This window comes from Larus michahellis, chromosome 1 (genome assembly GCF_964199755.1).
Source record: "Larus michahellis chromosome 1, bLarMic1.1, whole genome shotgun sequence".
Classification (NCBI taxonomy): domain Eukaryota; kingdom Metazoa; phylum Chordata; class Aves; order Charadriiformes; family Laridae; genus Larus; species Larus michahellis.
Window position 1 is genome coordinate 50,702,534 of NC_133896.1, and position 5,871 is coordinate 50,708,404.

A 5,871-nucleotide genomic window follows, 5' to 3' on the forward strand; every position below is an offset into this window, starting at 1 on the left:
GTAGAGAGTATATTTATTAGAAGTGCCAAAGTAGAGAGTTCAGAACCTACTTTGCAGGGTTTTTCCTTCATGCAGACCTTGAGACACACGCGTCATTACGGAACGTACAGCAGGACCTCACGCTCTGTCCTTTTGATGCAGGTATGGCCTAAGATTTTCCTCATTAGGAGACTAATTTTAGACTTGAACAACATGCGTCTCTTAGATGGGGGGTTTGGGTTTTGGGGTTCTCCCCGCCCCCCCCTGCTTCTTGATTACCCGCTTGAGTAACTCTTCAACCAGAATGAGTCTTCTATTAATTTAATGGACCCTTACACTAGTTTTCTGACTGTGAAATAGCGTAGTTACTTTGTTTCATGTTCAATCGCATTAGCAGCGTTCCTGACGCTGTGCAGGCGCTCGCAGGGGGCAGCAGGCACCCTCAGTTTGCGGGAGTCTTTCCCAGGTTGTTGGAACTGTTTAAATCCTGCCCGCTCTGCTGGCACGAAAGGAGCAGGACGAGGCAGAAACTTTTGACTGCAGCTTTTGCCAAAGCGAAGTGCCCTTGACATTGTCCCCAACCAAAAAAAAAAAAAAGCTGTATCACATTTGAGTTTGGGTGAGCTGCCCTGGTGCGTTCCCTTTCCCTCGGGCAGGGTGGCCCCGGGGCTGGAGCTGGGCGCAGGATCACGCGGCGCCCAAGGCCCGTGTCGAATGCCGTGGAACAGGGGAAGCAGGGCCGGGGGATGCAAACGCTGCCAGCCGTAAAGGGGAATTCTTGCGTGGAGAGGTGGTTTGGTCATCTTTGTTTCTCAAAGCTTCTGCAGCGTGGGTACTCTGTAGAGCATAACAAATTTTGTTAAAACTACAGGGCCTTTCCATCTAAAGGCCAGATTCTACTGCTTTTACTTAAAGAGGTCGGAGTATTCAGAGTCACAGGGCTGCTGTTCAAAGCTATTTTTCTGCCTGTGTTTGTGGTAGATGATTACCTTACGACTTTTGCATTTGTCATTTTGGCTTAAAAATGCCACCTTACTGGAAAGATCAAGGGTTTCCCTTTTTAGCGGCAGACTTTACGAAAAATGGAAATAAACTTGGTGCTAAGTAGCAGCTGTAAGGTATGTCCCTAGGGACGCGCTCTTCTACTTCAGGCTCTAGCTTGGAAATAACAAAGCCCTTCTAGCACTAACTGTGTGGAAGCTGCCGTGTAGCAGCCCGCCTTGCAAGGGAGCAGGCATTTTAAGGGCGAGTATAACTCACTTTTGAGCATCGAGGGAGGGAGGTAAAGTCGCTGTTACAGCGAGAAAGCTGCTGTTGCGCCTTCCAACTTCCCGTTGCCTCCAGTATATCAAAATAATATCCATATTGCATTAAAAGTACAAAACCAGAGTAAGATGGTATCACGGAAACTTAATGATGTGATATGTAAATGTGACTGGAATTTGTTAATTTGATTTCTACAGGTGGTATTTGGAAGCAGAGGAACTTTGCCAAATGCTACTTATTTCAAATATTATTTTCTTTCAGGAAGGAAGAAGAGAGTTAGGCTTTTTATAGTTAATCATTTGCTAGGATTTTGCACTTCCAGCTTGTTGGTACTCAGCGTTCCGTGGAACTTCTATCAGCTGTCCATAAACAGAAGGCAGGCAGTGTATTTCCTTAAGTCCATTCAGAAAATAATGTTTCTGGCAAATGGTTTTATGAAGGTGTGTTTAGAGATAAAGACAATGTAACTTGAGAACAGCATAGTGTCATTTTTTTTTTAATAGTGTGTATTTTTCTACATGGATTCAGGAAGCAGTTCTCTTTTTACAAATTGAAATGTTTGAGTACTTTTAAAGTACATGAAAGAATAATTAGACAACTGTGCTGTGACTCTCTCAGGATTTTTGATGTGTGTTTTTTGTCGGGGCAGCCACCCAACTCTTGTAGCTGAGGTTAAGCGTCATAGATTTTTACTTTTGCTTTTATACTGATGCTGACTTCACTCTTATTTTGCAAAGCTACAGTGCTATAAAAACAACAACAACAACAACAACAAGCTGTGTAGACTAGTCAGCAGTTAAGACGCAGAATAAGGCTTTTAGTCATTTTTGGGCTTTAGGTGTCTGCTTTCCCAGTTCTTGAAGTTAACATTTTTTCTCAGTAAGGCCAAATCTCTGAAGCCCTTGAAATGGAGAGAGCTGTAGAGAAGCCTCATTTACCACTAGATGAGAGTGAAGACACGTAATCCCACTGCCTGCTCTCTGGATGCGTCTGTCTGTTGCCACCTGGGGCTGGGAAATGGTTTTACTTTTCAGTTTAAGAATGGGCTACTTTGACCTGCCTGACGTGTGGGTGGCGCTCAGCATGTTCACAAGTGATACAGGGTGGAGTGAGTAGCTGGTGGACCAGCTGGGGGCACTGCCACCCAGAGGGAGCAGGACAGGCTGTGGAAACAGGCCAACAGGAACCTCATGGACTTCAACAAAGGGAAATGCCAAGTCCTGCACCTGGGCAGGAATAACCCCAGGCACCAGTACAGGCTGGGAAGCAGCTCCCCAGAGAAGGTCCCGGGATCCCCAGGGACAAGGAAACCATGAGCCAGCAATGTGCCCTTACGGCAAAGCAGGCCAGCAGCCTCCAGGGCTGCATGTGGCAGAGCATCCTTGAGGGAAGTGAACCTTTCTCTCTCCTCAGCCCTGGTGAGACGCAGCTGGAGGGCTGGGTCCGGTGCTGCCTTTCCCAGTACAAGACACGGACTTACCGGAGTGACTCCAGCGAAAGGCCAGGAAGATGATGAAAGGGCATCTGAGCATTGGAGCAACTGATATATGAGGAGAGGCTGAGGGAGCTGGGAGTGTTCAGCCTGGAGAAGGGGAGCTCATGGGGATCCTATCCATGTGTGTAAATACCTGATAAGGGGGGGATTAAGGAAGATGGAGCCATGTCGCGGGCAGAGTGATTAACTTCACTTGTACGAGAGAAGTAGTGAAATGTTTATTAACATAAAACAGTGATTTAAGAAAGTTAGTAGTGAGTGCGACAGCGTTTTACGAGATTCGATGCCAGGGTACACTTGATTATTTACTGCATAGAGGCCAGGGTCAGACAAGCTGCCAGGGAGACCCTCCCATTGAGTCACGAGGTTCAGAAAGGACCCCCTTGCTTTCTAAACTCCTTCTCAGAGAGGAGTCTAGGTGCGGCTGGATCCAATCCTAGTCCCAGACTTGGTCAATGGTTTATGTCTAAAGGATTACATATGCGCAATCAATCCTTGTATCACTTAGCTAAGATTTCAAAGTTTAGCATGTTATTAGTCACTTACCGAGAATCTGTTGCGGCAAGGAATCTCTCAACCTCGAGAAGAACCTTAAGCGAGCGTCCCCACTCAAGGGGAGATCCTGTTGTGCAGCCCGCTGCCGTGCAGGAGAGCTCAAAGGGCTCTTGGGCTGTCCGCTAGTTATGGAGTAAGAGAATTGACCTATAGTCGTATTCTCATGGGAACAAGATACCTAGGTCCCTACTCCAGACAGTGTTTTGATTATGTTGCCAGCCATCTCCCACAGTTCAAGTGCAACTCATAACAACTCCCGCTGATGGCCACGGCTTGAGCAGGAGCCAGGGGAGGAAAAGGGGAGGGCACACCACCACAAGCCAGGCTCTTCTTAGCGGTGCCCAGTGACAGGACAAAAGGGAACGGGCACAAACTGAAATAGAGGAGGGTCCACTGAGACAGAAGCAGCAAGTGTTTGTAGGGTGAGGATGGCCTAGCACCGGCACAGGTTGCCCGCAGAGGTTGTGGTGTCTCCATCCTCGGTGCTATTGAAAACCCGACTGCGCACAGCCCTGAGCAACCTCTTCTAGCCGACCCTGCTTTGAGCGGCGTGGGACTAGGTGATTTCCAGAGGTTCCCTTCTGCTGTCAGCAATTTTGTGCACTCTCCTCAAACATACTCGGTAAGTGACTGGTTACGGCACAGTGCCACTTCCCTGGTGTATCTGGGGGGAAGAATCCAGCCATTTTCCTGAAGGACTGAGGAAGGGAGTCAGAAAGTGATCTCACAAATGCACATAAAACCGGAATTACTGGAAACATTTCTATCAATGGAAACATTGAGCTACAGCCTGTGTGCATCCTCACCCTATGCTTGGCTGGCAAATTACTGCTTATGGAGTGTTACTGTGTGCACGAGAGGGTCCTGAACCTCTCATTAACAGTAATTGCTTTACTGAGTTCCTACAAGCACTGATTGTGCCGCGAGAGGAAATTCAGCAAGGGCAGAGGATGGAGTTCTAGGTGGTCAGGTAGCAGGTATCTGGGCTGCAGACAGTTCATACCAAGGTAGCAGTGGAGCAGAGCCTTCAACCTGAACCTGGTTTTCTGAATGTAGATTACAATGAAGGTGAAGAGTAGAGGAGACAAAGGTTATGGCTTCTTGAGATGCTTTCACATGATTAGTCTTTCATGCAAGGACCTTGGCTACCAGACCAGCTCCCTGCTGATAAAGGAGGGAGCTCTGGAACCATCAGGTGGGTTTGCCCCTGGGTCTCTTCTGTTGTAACAGACCACTCCACCTCACTCTATCCCTGTTGCTGCTACAGGTGCTGGACCCTTGAGTTGTGGAACCCTGACCCCAGGAACAGCTGCTGCTAAAACAGGTAGGTGGCCTTTGATCAAAGAGTTGTCTGGTTTCCTAAGGCCTACAGCACCACGTAGGCTTCCGCACTGGTTATGGTTATTTCTGCTCCTGAACCTTGCCACTTCTTGGCTCCGGTTAGAGCTCTATTTTCAATACTTACTAGAGCGAAGCAAGGCAGAAAATAAGCACGTAGACTCATGCTGTGCTTAGGCCTTACTCTAGGTAAGGGGTGCAGAGCCAGAGACATGAAAGAGCAAATATGAAGAACCAAAGCAGAAGCTGTTGTTGAGAAACGCACTTGAATTATCTCAGCCTTACGCTGGACTGCAGTAATCATCGCTATCCTTCCCACTGACTAGAACTGACTGGGACTAGAACTCTATGGTTGAGTCTGTCCTTTCTCCTTCCCTTCTCCTGTTCTACCCAAGTGAGCACCAATGGGAAGAAAGCAGAATTTGATTTCGCTAAGCTAATGATGTCTTTTAGAGAAAGCCTTGAGACTTAGCAATGCCTGCTGCAGCGAGAACAAAGGCAGGAGACCCGCCGTAAGCACAGCCCAGGCACATCCTTCTAGAAACAATGGCAGGGTAAGATTCCTTCTAAGGGACTTGATTATCTGCTTAATACTGATGGATTGAGGCTGGAAAAGTTGTGTGTGTCCTGTGGCTCTCTACGATTCCCAAGATAAACTCTTCCATTAACGGTCTCTGAGGACCCCTACGTATCTGGTTGACGCACTCTTGGGGGAAGAAGTATCAGAAGTCTGAAAGGCAATTAGCACAACACTTTCCCCTTCCTTTCTACTCCCCTAAACTACCTGTAAGTAGAAATAAGTGTTTAAACTACATTACTTTCCCCACCAGAAAGGACAGCAGAGAAGGAAAGTAATTTGAAAGACTGCACAGCTGTAAGAAGTAGATTTCTCAGATAATCTCACTTCAGCAGGTGGCCCTTGCCTTAAAAAAAAATAAAATGGGACTAAACTGACTAAACTGCTTTTGCACACTTAATTAGGATGAGCACAAGGCAAAGACAGTTTGAGATCTGAGGCCACTATGTGCTCGCTATAACGTGGTGTCTTTCAGAAACACAGATAAAAGCGGTAGGAAAAGTCAGGAATAAAACCAGCTCAAATGCAGTTAAATCAGTGACAGATGGCCAAAGCGGTCTTACAGTTATGCCTTAACCCATGTTAGACTAAGTTTAAAAATAATTTAATAAAAAAATTGTAATGACAATGTAGGAACTAATTCCAGTACACGCACAGTTTT